We start from the raw sequence: 18,242 nt of genomic DNA on the forward strand, positions 1-18,242 counted from the left end.
GGCTGCCTCCTGCCCAGAGACCCCAGGGCAGAGATGGAGAGAAGCAGGGGTCAGCCCTTCACGGGAGAGCTTGCTCTCCACCTCCTTAACAACCCCTCCCCAAAGTCACAGGTGTGTCACAGAAAAGTCTTCACCTGAAATGCACCCAAACCCCACAGGTGCACGGAGCACACCTCTCAAACCTCCTCTCATGGAGGAGGATAAATAGATATATAGGGGGATAAACAGAGGGGAAAGGATTTTGCTGATCTTTAAAAACATCTCAGTGTTCTTGGAGCAGCATGTGTTGTCAGACTTATCAAAATCTTTAGCAGAGGAAAGGGTAGGCAGTAAGATTAGGGTATTCACAAGTTTCCCAGCAGCTTCTGTCAAAATAAACATTATTTTGTTAACAGAACAAGCAGTAATGTCTATGTATTGTATAGAAACATGACTATATTTTCCCTGTGTATTGCAACAACTTTGGGATAAGAAAAGAGCATAATCATTTAATCACATATGTGTTAGTTAGAATAAATAGGTTATGTTTCAAAAAGCCCAAGTGATTTATGGATCTAAATTTACTTCTATAACAGCTTAGGTATGAGAAATGTGTTTCTTTGGAAATCAGTGGTACTTAGGCTCTAAAGCTACTTATATGCTTTTAAAATGATATTCAATGATTTGAAAGATAAGTCATTGTCCTGGTTTTGACTGGGATAAAGTTGATTTTCTTCCTAGTAGCTGGTATAGTGCTGTGCTTTGGATTTAGGATGAGAATAACCTTGATAACACACTGATGTTTTAGTTGTTGCTGAGTAGTGTTTACACCAGTCAAGGACTTTTCAGCTTCCCATGCTCTGCCAGGGGCACAAGAAGCTGGGAGGGGGCACAGCCAGGACAGCTGACCCAGACTGGCCAAAGGGATATTCCATACCATATGGCATCATGCTCAGTATATAAACTGGGGGCAGGTGGCTGGGGGGCAGCAATGGCTGCTTGGGGACAGGCTGGGCTGGGCATAGGTCAGCAGGTGGTGAGCAATTGCATTGGGCATCACTTGTTCTGTGTATTCTATTATTATTGTTATTATTATTATTATTATTTTATCTTCATCTACTGTCCTATTAAACTGTTCTTATCTCAACCCACAGGTTTTACTTTTTTTTTCCCGATTCTCTCCCCCACCCCACTGGGTGGGGAGGGAGGGATGGTGAGCAAGCGGCTGTGTGGTGCTCAGTTGCTGACTGGGGTTAAACCATGACAGTGATTTACAGATAAACTATTAATTCCGAGTTAAACAATTTCAGGCTAATTTTATGATTAATCTGAAGCATCCCTAAATCTAACAATCTAGATGTTTAAGTTTATGATTATACCCATGATTATCTTAATATATTTACATAAAGATGCATTTTTAATCCCCATTTTAGGTTATGTTTCCAGTGTCCTTAACTATGTACTGTCAGAACCACTCCCCACCACGCACGCCCATACAGACCATTTCACTTCACTAACTGCTTTTCATGAAGTATGTTCTTATTCTTCACAGGAATGAGCCCTTCCCCTTCCTAGGAAAAAGATGAAGCTGGTAATCCAGAGCTCTCTTGGGACATGGGTATTCCTGTTAAAGGCCTTCTTTTAGATCAGGTATGTAAAACTATTTCTCACAGCCCTGGTTAGTACTCTAATCAAGAGGACCTTCTCAGGATCTTGTTCATTCTGGTACGGAGGAACCGGGGAGGCCCCTGTTCTGCAGCTGGATATTCCAGTGGGGAACCGCAAAATCTTTCTTAATGATGAATGTTACTTAACTTGACATATTTCTAGGAAAAGTTTTGGAATATAAATTTTCAAGCAATGCACTGGAGAATCTCCAGCCAATGTTTGTAGCTGTTGCTGTTACCACAGCATTGCCTGCAAACCCTTCCTCACTTTTAACATACACAAAAACACTGTGCAGGGGAGACTTCTCTCCTCAGAGGATCTTTCCAGGGAATGGGGAAACAGTCAAAAGGCAGGAGCACAATTTATGCAGCAGCTCCCGGCTAACCAGCTCAGATTGCTGGTTTGCCAGGCTTGGACCCTACTTGTTATGTTATTTTTTTATCTGCAGAAATTCCTTGGGGAGCCATACGGAACTTCTCTGCACAGAACTGAGAAGAAATTTTGTACTTGATTTCAAGCACTGATGCATTTTTTTTCTCCCCCGTATCTTCACCTCGTTAGTGAATACTGTCGAAGTCCAAGAGGGGCCTTATTGATGTAGCTATAATAGCGGGGGTCAATGGCCAATGTTTTGACATTGCTGTTACATTTGTGTTATGCCTGTTGAGCAGACGACAGCTAAGTGGCAGCTGATATGATTGTTGGACCAGATCTACCTTGCTTGTGGAGCCCAGTCTGGTGTAAATGTGAATATTCTTTTCCACTTATAAAAGGTGATCCTAGAACATACTTTCTGGGACTACGAGACTGTATGCACGTGCCCATTAGGATCCCCCAAACCAGTGGATAAGGTGCTTCTTGGGCTGGAGGGAAATATTTTTCCATTCTGCTTGTTTTGGGCAAAGGAACTGATTTCAGATCTGCATCCTAGGGAAATGTGCCAACCACAAAACTCCTGAACACTCTGCAATGAGCCTCTCAGTCTCTTCTTCTGCAACTGTCCCTCTCACTGCAACAAGTATGTGAACATAAATCTGCCACTTCCAAGGTGAGTGCTTCAGTGAAAAGGCTTTTGAGAGGATCGTTTTCATCCTGGAAATGTTTCACGGCAATGTAGAAAGAGATGTTGTAATTTAGAAAAGACAAGGTGCTATTTCATACAAAATAAGTCTGTTTTTAATCACTTTAAAACTGAAATGAGAATAATGAATATCACAACTATATCACATCTAAATATTCCAGTAATAGCTCTGTATGTTCTGGATTAATATCAACTTTCATGAAATATTGCAAAGATAATATTTTTATAGGTGAAGAAATATAATTTAAAATTAAATTCTAAACAACACTGCAGGGTTCTAAGTTAAAGGAAGCCAAACTCAATGGCTTTCCAGATCTTTATGTTGAAAAAGAACAGAAGAAATTTCTAAATCTTTTTCACATCAACTGAAACACCCAGGGATCAGCCAGTCCAATGACCACAGGGAGTTACACTTGTGATTGTCTCTTATGTACACATGAATATCTGGTGAGGAAATTTGACATTAATATTTTAGTAGGCTTATATCCTGTTTTTTGTTAGCATTCTGAGAGGAATTAGAAATAGAATTAATTTTGCTGTTCTGCTGCAGGGTTAGTTAATGAGAATTAAATGATCGGAGAGCTGCCCAGCCCTCTGAAGCCAGCCAGCCATTCTCGTTGGGACTTGTTTCTCCCCATTTTAACAGACAGTTCTGCTTGACATCTGGCTGTCATTTTTAGCTGCCTATCTAGAAAGCTGGCTTGCAAACATTTTCTTTTGACAGCGTGTCAGCTAGTCTTAGGAAAGTTTCTCAGAAATTGCTAGCACAGGGTTTAAAATGGGTTTAAACTGCCAGATAGACATTCAAGCATGGGGGAAGAGTGGGTGAGGGATGGCTTTAAAGGTGATTGGCAACTGGGAACACCAGAGTGATCGAGTCCTGCTTTACTGTACAACAGATGAGATCTATCTTGTGTATTAATGAGTAATTTTTATGCTATTTAAGATATAAAGGAAGATAGGTACAAGCAAAAAGATCGCATCATAAATTGTGTGTGTGCTTTTACTAACGTAGAAATCAAGAACTAGAAACTCCGCAAGTTACAGATACAGAAGCTTACTTACAGAAGCGCTTACTGCAAATTATAAAATCCAGTGTAAGTAATGATTAGGTGATGATTTTCAAAATGCAGATAAACTTAACTTTATGGGAGGGGAATACAATAAAACAAACATACATATTCTGAACAATGTTATTAGAGAAGAGTTCTTGAGGGAAATGTAGGCTTGAGTTCGAGATTACAGTATCACAGTACTTCAGTCCCTGAACAAAATGAGGAAAAAGGAAGGGGAAACAAATATGTTTAAAATTATGATTAAATAGCCTGCTCTAGTAGGAAGAGATTATGTGATCTCAGCAAGTATCTTGCCAAAAATGGTGAGACCAACCCACTGAAATCAGTGTGTTAATAGTGCCTTGTTGGAATTCAGAAAGGACAGCAAAGGGGAAAAATTGAAAAGCATGAGGCCAGAGATGAACAAAAATAACCAGATGTTAGTTTTGTAGTGACTGGACTGCAAAAAGCCTGCTGGAAAATGATACCACCACAGAGTAAGTGCCATCAGTTATGTGAGATGATTTCTTCACATCAGTTTTTTTACCAAAGAGATTGATGACACCTATTCAGATCTGATTTTCGGTAAAGACGAAAAATGGACCAGACTGTTTGTACTGTTTGGCAGGCATGAAAGTGGCCAGATGGATAGTGTGTTCCACAAATCACTGTTTCAAATATTAGCAGTAAGTCTATTTAGGTCTTTCCCTTTTTTCCCCCCGGTATGTACAGTTTTTCTTGTAGACATGTGTCAGTTTTAAAGTGTAGTTCTTAACTAATTTTTACCATTAGCCTTGGACTTGCATTCCATTGAATTGTTGAAAGCTGGCTGACGTAGCTGAAATTCATAGGAGCTTCACAGAAGTGGTATGTTTCCCAGTCTTGGTCTTATCTCATGTTGTCCTTAGATACATATATATATATGTGTATATATATATATATATATATATATATGTCCTTAAAGATATATATACGGAATACAAACTTGCATCCTAAAACTGTCATCACCACTTCTCTGCATACTGCGGTAGAACCGATGCTCTGGAGCAATTACTATAGTCCAAAGGTCCCAGTGCAGGCAGCTAAGCCCTATGTTGCTAAATGAACCTGTGTTTCAGCTGTTATCAGCAGGACAATCTTTGGCATGAGTTGGATCACTTCTGGTAATGTTTCTCCTGAGGTGAATGAGCAACAAATGTGGATTCTTAAAATAAATGTGGCTCATTGAAATATACATTCCCATCCTAGTAAATTCCTGACATTAAATGAAGTGGTTCCTGTTGCGCCTTTCAGTTTCTCGGTCAAAAAGACTTCTGATGGGAAATTTTCAGCCGCGCTCTGGGACATGAATAAATGACAGTGTACCTTGTTAAATAGCTGGGTTATAATAATTAGTTATAATAATCTTTCTCTACTGATCGATGAGCACAAGATAAATTCCCTCCCTTCTTGGTCTCTGTTCACTCTGTTCCAGGCTGTTAGACAAACAGCGTGATGTATTTCACAGAAGACATTTTCATTATCACCCATAACCTCCATTATACAAATTGCATAACTGTGCCTAAAAATAGAGAAAAAAAATTAAATGCCATTTCCAAAATGTATGTGTAAAATGTCTTTGTCATATTTCCAAGGCGAATTGCATAATTACCAGATCCTCTCCCCTGCAACCTGCTGTCCCCTCCATTGTAGGTACATTGGTATGACGTGGTGAAGGGCTCTAGGTGATACCTTGGCAACTCCTGACCTTGCATCCCACTTTGGGGACTTGTCCAGGGGTGGGATTCCTGAGAGCTATTTGCCAACCCCAAAATAGTCTCAACTCCAGACACGCTTTAAGGTAAGAATAGAGTTTAAAGTTTAAGAAATCTGCTCCTTCATTCAAAGACAGGTGTAGAGCAATGAAACTATAAATGACAACACCTCTAATTCTCATGCTGGTTTGACTTTGAGGAGGTTTCTACATTACAGCCATCCAAGCAGGTTCTCAAGTCAAACTGTTACAGGGCTGGCGCCAAGTCCCCTAACCAAACCTGGAAAAGTTTTTGTTTTGTTTTGGTTTTTTTTCTTACATTGCCCTTTCTCAGCTGAGCTTCTGTGGAATGAAACCCCACGTGCTGCTGCAAGGTTTTGCAGCTCTTCATCCTCACAAATGATTCAGTCTGGGTGGCAGCTGACGGCTCAGTTCCTATCTCCTAATCAATGCACAACTTCCATCTTGTTGTGCCTCAGTCTTTATGGGAAGACCACGATAATGTTTCTCTAGCAGATGTTGTTTACTTTTCTGCAACTACTTAACTTTTCAACTAGTGTGATTTTTAAAAGCTGGTATGTAGAAAGTCTGTGACTTAGTAAAGTCTAACAGGCCAAACATATAAGGTCATCAGATGAGCTTCTGAGGCTTCTGCTTGCTCGACACTCTGCCAGTGGTACCTGCAACATTGTACCCTTGCTGTTCAAAACATTAGATTCATAAAAACTTGCAGAAGTTGGCTTGTGAGTGGTTGCTCCAAGATTGTGAGGTCAGGCTCCATAATGAAGTTAACAGGCTTTTGGCTTGTATGTGAGGCTAACTCATGTATGAGGAAGAGTCTGCCCCTTGTTCTGATCCACAGGACTTGGGACTGATCCCGACAGCAATGTGCCCTGCTGGGAAAGGCTTAGGGGAGGTTAAGGTCTTAAAGGTATCTTTTTGGGTCTCCCTGGCCCTGACTCTTCATGGTAGGGCTCTGTGGGCTCCAGGTGGCTGATGGACAGCCTGGTCCTGAGGCTGGCGGATGATGCCCACCAGGAGCCATAGCCTGTGCAAGGATTTGGTAAGGATGGCCACAGGAAAAAAATCCCTGCTTCGATTCTGATATTTCTATGTGTTAGTCAGGCGAATTACATATGAAAATAATGATTTCAAGATGCTGCTGTTCAAAAACAGGGTTATCCTTCCCATTCAAAGGCAGCTGGAATTAGACTTTATTTATTTATTTTAACTAATAAAATGTCATGAAAAATGGACTTGCCCTCTCTCCGTGTCAATTTAGAAGTAATGGGAAAATCCCACCCCTCTTTTTCTTCTTTTTAGTTTATTTTTTTTAAAACTCTGTAATTAAAATGGATGCTTTTTAACAAATGCTTTTTAACAGACTTTTGACTGGATATAGGTCTGGAAAGTTAATTTTTGGTAGTTATTGTCAGTTACACTGAGTAGTTGTATAAACTCATAAATAAAATGGGATTCTTGTATGTAGATGGTATTTTGCTTTAGTCAAATATTTTTTTTTTATTTTTTGAGATAAGTTCTGAAACTATTCCCCAAAGAAATATCATGTGTGTTTTTAGTGAGAAACATCCTAATTACAAATTGAAACACAGATATATCTTCAGAAAAAGAAACTTTAAAACCCCCTTTACCTCACCATGCAGTAAGCCTTCCTTTCAAATGCAAATGTAAATGCATCAATTACAAACTAGCTGTCATTTCACAATTTATGAGGTAAATAAAATTGAAATTAAATAGTGTGTAGTTTGTCAGTAGTGTCTTTAATGACTGACTTACACAGGTGAGAGATGCATTTTATAAATCATAGATGCTATTCCATTATAGTGCTCCCAAACTTTTTTTCCTGCTCCTCCAAAGGCAAAATGTTTGGTCCAAAAAAAGTAGAAGTGAAATTGTTCTGCCACAGAAGATGCAGGAACAAATTAGAGATCTGCTGTCTCCTGAGTGAATTTCCTGGGGTTCCCCTGCCAGGTCTGGCTGATGCTGCAGGGGTCCTGTGCAGGTCCTGCTGCAGGGCAGCTGCCTCTCCCCTGGGAACCCACCACTTGTCTGCATTACAAAGACCGAACAGGGGTAGGGCATGGGGTGGACTTGAACTAAAAGGCTTTGAACATGTGGTTATGGGAGGTTTGAGGGGAGGTACCCCTCAACCATTCTGCAAACAGAACCAGAGTAGCTCTCTGACAAATCCCATGTCATTGTTTCCCTCCATGCAGCTATAAAAAAGGATTTTGAGTTTTAATTCAAATGTACACATGAAACAGCAAGTGAAATTCCGCTCCATCAAAGATGACAGGAAAACTCTGGCAGTGAGAAATCACAGCAAAAAAGACTATTTTCTGAAGGAGTGAGATATTGCCCCAAGGATTGCAATCTCCATAGCATCTCCCAGTCCCCATAGAATTGCTTCCGTGGTCTTGCAGGGTTTTTCTGGTAAATATATTGCCTTCTGAGAGTTACCGCTGGTGCAGAACAGAAGCCATGGTGTAAATGTGTATATATATATTTTTTTTTTTTTTTTCCATCGACTGGATGCTGGATTTCCTATACCAATAGTGTCTTTCCCCAGGGGAATGCCAGTTTTATCTTTTACTATAGAGTGAAACTGGTTTGCATTTTTGCATTGGTCTGGATATGAATCAGCTAATTTTGTATTTCAGGAAAACCTTGCTTGGTGTCACCTGCTGGTGTTTTAATCCGGAAGTTATGTGTTCACTTTCCGATGCTTCCTAAGCTTGGAATACTCCCTTATGTACATTGTCTCCATGGCATCTAGAAAGCTAACAAGCTTTCCTCACAAGTCTGTTTCTTACTCATGCCAACAGGTTAATTAGTATTAGTGGGATGAGATGTGTAAGGTAGTTACAGAATTTCACCCTGGCTATTGCAAACTCACCAACATATAAGACAAAAGAGTTGAGAAAAATCTGTAGATTTGACAAAATTTCCTTTGTCTTGCAGCTGTAAGACTTTACTGTAGGCGGTGCCTTTTCTACATATTTGGTGTGAGCATGCTTCCCACCCTGTCACTGTTAAACCCCATTGCTGAGCTCTTGGATACCCTTTGTTTGGGTATTGTCATACAAAAGCTAGATCTTCTGGACAGGCTTTGACCTCTTTCTGTGGGTGGTGTGGACACAGAGCTTTGGGCTCGGGTGAGGTAACCAAGAGCTGAAGAGAGGGCATCTGACCCCTGGCACCCCACTCCTCCAGCTGAAAATTGCCATCTCCTAGTTGAGCTGGTATCTGACTGCGCTTAACCTGTTTCCCTCCAGGCATCAGAGCTTTAGCCCCAGTGCTAGAGTCTGGGTTAGCATAGTGGGATGCTTCTCATTTTTGCACTTTGAAATCAATCTTACTACTCATTTGGGCTCATGAGACCTTTCCCTTACCTGACCTATTGTGCCTGCAGTCCCACGCACCAAGCAGTTTGTCTTAAAGTAAATCCATTCATACCAAAGGTGCTGAGATCTTTCAAATGTGGCAGAGAGCATCCAGGCACACACAAGAGCAAGTGGTGTCTGTCTGCAAGGAAAACCTTCTACAGACACACTTAACATGTCTTTGGAGAACAAGGTTTCACTTTCAACAGTGTATTTGAATTTGAATATTTTAAGGATGGATCAGTTTCATAAAAGCATTCAGAGAGGTGCAGGTCTGGACCTTATCATCCTAATTAACTATATCACCAGTAAGAGGTGGAGAAAGTTTTCTATGCATGATACAGTAAAGTAGGGGCTCCACTGCCTCGCTATCCTTGCTGCTTCCAGTAAGTGTGTTATGAGCTTCTGGTAACCTTATTGCAATATTAATAATGGCATTTGTTTAAAAATAGTCCTGGCGTAGCTCTGTGTGCTGATTAATTTTGATCTCCAGTGTTGCTGTAGAAGATCATCTCCAAGTTACCCACTTGATCTGGCTAAGGAAAGGCTGAGTGAGACAAGGCTACACTTACAAGCTTGAGAAGGATAGTCTTTTCAAGTGGAGATGATTTGGAAAAAAAAAACAAGAGAAAAAGAGGAAAACCATGTTTTCTCCCCCTGTTTTAAATACAACAGAAGAACTGGGGGAAGAATTTAGTCCCTAGGAAATGCTGAGAATCAAGGAAATAAAATATTGTGGCTGTGATCAGAGAGTCTGGCCTGACACAGCCAAACTCTTCTTTGACTGCACATGGTACAGTGCTGTCAGTGGATTTAAATGTGAATGATATCTTAGATGTCTAAAAGGATAACCCCATGACATTCAAAAGGATGGAAAAAATGGGACTTTTAATGCAAGAGATAGAATGAGGAATACTTGGTAGGTGTCTGTACTTGTTTCAGACAAGAGATCCCATAAAGACGGTGATGCCATATGAAGGTTTCACTACACTGAATCTCCTTTTTGTCTGAAAAACTAATTTCACTTGAAATTTACCTGAGAAGTTGGTTTATGACTTCTTGGTGTCTTCATTTCCTTGTATGAACTGGATTACACTGGAAGTTGTTACACGGAACTCTTTGTGTTGACATATTAGGGGTGATTATTGCAGATGCCTTGTGTTTATCTTGCATGAGGAGTGGGCAGTTTCTTGGGTAGTTTTCCTGAATTCTTTTCATGGAAATCCTAGAACTGTTGATAGTATTTTGTGCCTGGAAGAAATTGCATGAAATACTTTGGTAAATCTGCAGCTCTTGTAGTTTTATATTACTGCTGAGTTTACAAGTTCTATAATCATTCAGAAAAGCTGGAAAGGAGAAAAAAAAATCTCTACTAATTTATTATCTGTGAGTAAATGGCTTCTGAATTCAGTGTCATGAGGGACCAAATGCTGGCAGGCTCAAGGGAAATGGCACAGTGAACTTGCATCTTGCTGTGATCAGTGATTTCATCTTGTAGCTGATGAACCTTTTTTTCTCCATCTGTGAAAAGATTAAATCAGAAGAGGGTGACTGGGAATCCAGAGACTGTTTGCAATACTTTCCACCTTTTTCTTTCTCTTGATCATGACTTCTGTGTCCTAAATAGTTTTCTAGAGGTGCTATCAGCTGGTTGGTCTCTGAATCATGCAGGCACCAGTGGAAGAATGCAAGAATCTGTTACAAATTGTAAGGTTTGATGCGGGAAAGGGCTGCAACTTTTAATACAGTTGCTGTTCCAGAGCAGTAAGGCTACAGAGAAATACAATTTTAAATTTCTTGAGTATTTTATAGATTCATAAAACTTCATGAAAGCTATTCCTAAAATCTAGCTATTCACCATACACTTCTGTCACACCTGAATACTTAAAGATGATGAATTTAATACAAAAGTATTTGTGTTAAAATACTGTACTACATGCTTCATGAATTTATAGTGCTTTTAAATATGCAATAAATATCGTTATCTTAAATGGGATTGTTTTATAAAGGCTTAATGCTTTTGGCTGTGATTTTCTTTGGCCAGTGCTTCCGTCTGAGCAGCCACCTCAAATAGAAGATCCATGTGCAACTTTTCAGGTTATTTTTCCTTCGAGTCTGCAATAAACTGGAGCCTTCTGCAAAATCCTCAGAGTAAGAGTAGCACAGCCTTTTAAGTCTTCCCTCTAACATATCATCTAACATTCACATACTATAATGCTCTCTGCTCTAATGTCATGCTTAAAGCAAAGGCACAAAGTTAATGTTATCACAACTTCTAGGGACCAAATTAATGCTGGGGGCAAGGTGGATTAGTCCTGTGGGGAGGAAAAATTGCAGAGACATTCTTCATGGCTTCCTCACAAAGAACATGCACATTAGCCTGCAATCCTAATGGTAGGCAGGCATTTGCCGTGCTCACACTTCCAAGTCTGTTAACAGCTAATATGCTGCCCCAGAGCAACTCCTTTATGGTTTCCACTCTATACCATGTTGCCATTTGGGTTTTTTTTTTAAACCTGCTTTAGCTTTGCCAGCCTGAGAAGTAGCCAGCCTGACAATCAGACTTCGATGGCACCAAAGAGGGCAGTGTGAAAAACTTGATTGCTCTCTCTCTATCTTTCTTGCCGAGTCTTTTCCACAGAATTTTTCCATTTTAGATGGAATAACAGATTTTGCTTGACTTCATATGAAGTAAGTGCTTCATTTTGCAGGCCTTGCTCTATGTGCAGGTTTTCTTAGGTCCAATTCTGTGGTAATGAGCTCTCCACCAAGAACTATATATGGAGTCAAAATATTTTTCTCACAGTATATGATTACGCTCTGGGATGTCCAGAACTTGGTGAAACATTCAACATTGTGCCTGAACTATTTTTCTGCACTGCTAACCCCTTTCCTCAAGGGGTTGTGCCCAACAAGTGTGTCACGGCCAAGGAAAGCTCAAGAGTGTGCAGGATCCAGGTGGTGGGAACCAAACACCATGGTATGGGTGTTTAACTGAGAAGCTCTCCGGGTAGTCTTGCTTCTGAAAAATGAACGTATTACTGGTACCAAAATGACTTGACTCCACTTCTAGCAGTGATAGTTCTGTTGCTTGAAACCTCTAAGTTTTCATTACTATGAAACCAAAAATGTTTTCTTAGAACAGCATGAATTGCCATCCTCTGGCATTTCTCAGTTTATTCTTTCTTCCAAAAGTTGTTCAAACATTCGTTTGACTACATAATTAAAGCAAGCACTATAGTATTGAACAGAAACATTTCAATTGCCTTTGAATTTTAAACTGGATAACAAATGAGCATGGAACAAGATTACCCTTTGCAAAGCTAAAGCACTGGTAACTTTCCAAAAGAGTAACAAATTATAAGGATTTTTTTGTCAGGCAAAGAAATCTGATTTCTTCATTTCAGTGGGTAACTGTTCCCTGCATCCTTGGTTTGTTCAGTTCCATTTTTCATCTACTTCTGCCATGCTGTTTGTTGTTAAAAGCATTCTTTTATCTGAGAAACACCCTTAAACAGCTCTATAGACCTACCAGTGAGCATTAAAAGCATGCTGGGAGAATCCTCCCTTTTGTAGAGGTTCAGGGTGTTTTTCTGTGGCATGTACTTTGCTAAGCTTTTCAGGCTTAAGATCAGATGTTTACAACCTTCTGCCAAAATACTTGCAATCTATTTCAGTCTGTACTGCATCAGGAGTTGGTAGCTTGAACATGGCTTTCTGCTCAGGCTTTTTTAGCCTGAATGAATTTTAGAGCAGTGATGTTCGTATAGCCTGAGGGTTATTTCTTGTCTAGAAGACTTCAAGAAGTCCTCTGAAAAGACTACAAAACTTTTATAAAAAAAAACAACCCACCCTAAAAAACCAAACCAACCTTATATTCCCATGTGGGTATGCATGAGTACGGTAAACAGGAAGAAAATCTAAGTTCATAACATAATAATATAAGGTTCATCTCAATGAACGTTCAAAATTCATTGTAGTTTCCAATTGTAAATGAAAATAATTATGGCATCAGAGCATGGGATGGCAGCTGGATTATCTTTTAGAGCAGACAGGTAGTTCTTCACTTTCAAGAAAGCTGAGAAATACTGTTGTTGGGCACTCTTTACATGTCCTTTTTGATGAGGGTTGGAAGGCAGAAACTTTGCCAGATGTGCTAGGCTGTGCATCATTGCAGGACTTCCTCCTGTAAGACATTGTCTGCTTGCTATGGAAGGATGTGACCACATGGGAATGGTCTGCAATAGTTTTTCTTCAATAACCTTTTTGGTAAGTTGACTTTCTTCAATGAAACTGAACAAAGGGGCCATTAGTGTGTCAAACCAGAGTGATGGCATGGGCAGGGGGGCTTTGTACTGATTGCTTAATGCACTTTCATTTGACACCTGAGGGTTTTTTGTTTCCCTTTAACAATGGCTTTCCTGGGTAGGCAAGCCCTCATTCACTGCCTTGGAGATGGCTGGGCTGAGCATCTTTAGGAGGTCTGGTCTCAGCTCACTGATGAGAACTGGGAATGGAAATAGAAAGCAGCTGCTTCAGTGTGGGTATTAAATAGCTGTCTCTGAAAAGCCTTTTCTGTTCTGGGTACCTCAGTCTGTGCCTGGAAACTTTATCCTTTCCCAGCCCTCCCCACTTCCCCAAGACTCTGGCCTAATATCAAAAACCCCCAACACACCCTCTATCCTTAGCCTGCTGCAGGAACTATCCCGTCCTTTCATCTTATTGTATTTTTTTATTTTTCTGGGGGTGAAGAATGTTTGTGTTTAACTTCAAGTAGGTGAGACTTTGTACATTTGTCTGCTCATTGTCAGAAGTACTTCTGCCTTACCTTGTGACTGCTATATCTTATCCTAATGGATATCATGGTGTTGTGTATTGCTTGAAACTCTTCTATCTTGGTCATCATTAGCATCATTATAGTCTCTTTCTCTTGTAACTATTTTATTGTTGCTGAAAAATGTAGATGCAGGACAGCGGCTGAAAAGCCAGTTGCATTCAGATCTGATGAGTATGTCTTCAATTTTGTGACTTAAAAAGGAAGAGTCATTGCAATCTTGTAGCAAACAGAGCTACCATGAATTGCACTGTGATCATCTTAACAGAGGAGCATAGTCCATATTTTTGGTACAGTCACAAACTCCTTTTACAAGGGCCAGAAAGCGGAAGATATAGCTTGTTTTTAAATTCTTTGAGGCATGCAGGACAATGAAGCAACTGATGAATAAAGTTCTGGTTTGTCCCTCTGAGAACGTCTGTCCTCACAACAAAAAAACCCACTCCTTCTAAAATTAATCTGGAACAAAAGATGGAAACAATCTTTTACCTCAAATTGCAAAGGGGCTTTAAAAGCTTGCATTAAAATCCCTGTTGTCTCTGACTTACCAGGCTGTAAAGGCAGCTATCCAGCCCCCTATATCAAAGTCTGGAAAAAAGACAAATTGTAAAGCCTTCCTCCCCCCATCCAAATAAGTGTTCAAACACATCGAGGGAGTCAAACCTAAAATTTTATCAGTACACTGTTGATCCTGACATGACTGGCTGTTTAAAGTTAACAAAATGCTACTAAGGTTTTAATTTTTAGATGAAGTTGAACTGGTCAAAATCTTTCGAGCATTTTTTTCCCAGTTTGGTCAGAAAATGTCTTCCAAAGGGTTTGTGTCTGTGTCTTTGTAGAACAGAGTAGGTTTCATTAAATTTGCCCCTAAAGGCCTCTGGAGTTCAACCTGGAAATCGTGGTCAGGTTCAGAAGATTTATTCACCTCAGAATAGCAAATAGTCCAGTGGGTTGGTGCATTGGTTATACCAGCAGCCAATGCCTGGGGATTTTGGGGCAGAAGAGCGGGATGGATACGGATATTTTGTTTTCAACTTGCTACACTGATGGAGGCAATGTTGTTTAGATTCTGTCTTAGATTGGGTTGTCTTCTTGGGCTGATGCTGTCTGTCTGGTCTGGAAGGGAGTACATAGACCCATCCTGCATTGATCTGGGGTAATGTTCTCAGTGCTTCATAATACAGATAAGTGACTCTTGATCACTTTTGGTTTCCTACCTGATGTCTGCTGTGGGCCTGCTCTTGTACAGCAGTGTGGTGGTTCCCCTGCTCACCTGTTCCTTTAGTCACTTTCTAAACAAAATCTTCTTTTGACAATATTTTCTTAAGGTATACTGAGCTTTCATCTCTCCCTACAGTGTAGAGTCAAGAGTTTCTCTAGGCTTTAGATATATTACATTTGTTGGCAATGTTGGCTCCATGACAACACCAAGTATTTACAGTCTCAGAGGAACCGATCCTGGTAATGCATCAACCTGAGAAGATAGCTGCAGCATTGCAGCAGGAGAAAACACCCAGGCACACAGCCTGGTCCATCCCTGCTGCTGCAAAGCACGATGTGCCAGCAGCCTGCGCAGGTTGCAGAGGTCAGCGCTTCCTGCAGGTGCGTTCCTGCTGTTTGCATGCTAGTTGCAAGCTTGCAAATAAGGCCCCCAGGGTCTACAGAGCCACCCTAAGTCTTTCAGCGTGCAGCTCGTCGGTGTGAATGAAACCATCTGCATTTTGGCAAACTTCTCTCTGGTCATTTCCTTCACACTCTCAGTAAACAGCTTCACATTCAAAAGTGTCTCCTCAAATGTTTCACTGCCTAATATATTTTCTTTTTTCTCCAGCAGCAGAAAATTAACACGCCAATGTTGGGATGGTGCTGGTTGCTGCCATGTACTGATGGGCGATAGCAGGGAAGAATCTCTTCCCATCAGGGATCGATGCTGCCTGCAGGTGTATTCTCGTGGAAGAGGGGCTGGAGGGGAGTGGAGCAGGAACGTGGTCCTGCTTCTGTTGCATCCTCAGAAATGAGGCACTGAAGTGCCCCTGATGCTGAGCCGGCACTCTCTATGCTGTGATGCTGTTTTCTATACTGAACTAGGAGCAGCAATGTATGTTAATGTATAGCTCCAAGTGTTGATGCATCTTGCTGGATCAGAGCAAAAGATGTCTCTTGTTTCTCCTTTCTTTTTTTCTTTCTTTTTCCTTTCAGTTTGTCTTGAATGCCATGGGTGTAAAGATCTGTTGGCTGAGACTGCCACATGCAATTTTTCATATTGGTTTATTGTTTTTCTTTCTTTGAAGAAAGGTGACAGAAAACCCATGTAAAGAATGAGGTTTTCATAAAGCCAAAATTGAATGCTGTTACGCTTTTGGAAGCTTTAAATACACAGAATTGCAATACTGAAATGCTGCAAGCCGGTGTAAGATTTACTGTTGACGCCCTACCCTTTCTCTTATGACACACAGACAAAGCCTTACAGACCAAATATCACTGAAATGGTTTCCTTGGATAACTTTGCTGTTTACATAAGCAGATTTTTAAAGATATGCTCGAGACAGTAATGAGAGTTTACAGTGCGTCTCAGAGCACAGGATAATTCTATTTTAATTATAGAGGGTAGTTCTTCATTACTAAATGCTCAGAGAAAAGTGCAACAGAAATCTGATTTTCATGCTATTATAATTAAAGGGAATACAAAATTAAAAAAAACCAACAAAACAACAACCAAATACTCACAAGTTTGAATTAATAGCAAGGGAAATATTTTGTTTATTAAAAAATAGAAAAGATTGAAATACCAGAAATGAAACAATGGTGCCCTGTAAAGAATTAATTTGTGAGGAGATAATATGATCGGATGTCCGTAGTTTCATTGTTGTGTGTCTGATTTTCCTGTACATCCTGCTTTTCCCTTTCCTTCTCATGTATTCATTATATGACTTGTCTCCTTATAGTCAAAAGGATCCGGGGTTGAATTGCTTCAACAGCAAAGTCATAAATTCCACTTAAGTTCCTGTGCAGTGGGGGCAGCTTGCAGAAATGATGTCTAATTTTTGTTCATTGCCTTCAGAATGTGAAAGGGATGGTTTATGCAAATACTGCTTTTAGTTGGTTGAAATATTGCTTTTACTAATGTGGTTTCCTGTTTTCTGCAGATAAAACATTGGCTGTCCGTGTGCTAAGTGCACCACTATGTCTGAATGTCCTACTTTTAGAAACAAAAATATTAATGCTACAAATTGTAAAGTACAAATCTCTGTTCAAGGAGTTCTTAAACTGAATTTATTTTTACTCTTTTAATTAGATCTTGTTCTCCTTCAGATTTTAGTAAAAGTTTTTCAGTCACTCATAAGAACAATACTGACGTAGATATGGTTCTGATCCGTGATTTGTATTATTGCACGTAGGCATGCAGGAATATTGACAGGACCAAATAATTTATTTTTAGCTTAAAGCAAGTGAGCTAAACTTCTGGAAAGAAAAATGACATTGCTCTGCCTGCCAGGTTGTTTTCTACTATTCCTTTTTCTAAAAACACTTGTAGGAACTTACAATCAATTGCAGAGTTGGGTGTTTAGTTTGTCTGGTCTTGAATATGTTGTTTCAGAAGAAACTCAGCTCTCTGTCTGGAAGTTAAATTAGACTGTCTATAGACCACTTGTGTCTGACTTTGCTTATTTTAAAGATAAATAAAACCTTTTCCACACAGACCTTGCACAGCAGACCTCGCGGCAGAAATACAACCTATGCAAAAATATATCAGCAGCGTAGTTCCAGCCAGTCAAACTTCTGTAGCACACTTGCTGCCCTCAAACATTTTTTTCATCCTGCTCATGAAATAAAGCAGGCATCCTGAGGAGAATTCAATTATACTACTTAAACACTTGAATATGGTACCCATGAGGCCTGCCTGGAGACTATGTAGATCATCCCAGTTTTGGCATTTTTTGATGTTGAATGATTGGATCTGGAAAATAAAATAATTTTGTCTGAATTACTTTGTATGGAATTATCATTACTATTGTTGTTTTTATTATCTTTCATTTGTCATTGAGGAAAAAACTCCCCAAGGTTGTATTCTCCCACTGTTAACCAAATAACTCTGACACTCAGGTAAGTGCCAAAATGTGGTGGGGATGACAAACAGACTACTCATACTTTACATTTTTCAGGGCTTTTTAGAAGGGATAGGCTGACAAAGTTTCTTCCCCATGTGATATCCCCAGTTGAGGACACTGGGTGCAGGATTATGATTTCCATCCCTTTTCTCCATCAGGATGATCACTATGTACACAGAAAATGACTCCTGTTTTAGGTATATCATAGCTATAGCTGTACCGGTGCTTGGCATACTGGAAGATCTTCTTCATGGTTCAAGTTGCCTGAAATCAATGACTTTCAGGTTCCCCAAGAAAGCTGTGCGTTGCTCCTACTGTTCCTTAGATGATAATGGAAGTTCTTTTGGAGAAAAATCCAG

At 40.0% G+C, this 18,242-nt stretch overlaps 1 long non-coding RNA gene across 1 annotated transcript; it reads left to right on the forward strand.

Moving 5' to 3' along the window:
* The first annotated feature begins 1,527 nt into the window (after positions 1 to 1,527).
* On the forward strand, positions 1,528 to 17,716 carry LOC148057349 (uncharacterized). The gene is made up of 3 exons (XR_015703782.1): positions 1,528 to 1,629; positions 2,579 to 2,695; positions 15,606 to 17,716. It is a non-coding gene; the product is annotated as an uncharacterized LOC148057349 (long non-coding RNA).
* Positions 17,717 to 18,242: the final 526 nt, after the last annotated feature.

Source organism: Nipponia nippon, unplaced genomic scaffold, assembly GCF_047370975.1.
Source record: "Nipponia nippon isolate SJK-2023a ecotype South Korea unplaced genomic scaffold, ASM4737097v1 scaffold_1, whole genome shotgun sequence".
NCBI classification, from domain to species: domain Eukaryota; kingdom Metazoa; phylum Chordata; class Aves; order Pelecaniformes; family Threskiornithidae; genus Nipponia; species Nipponia nippon.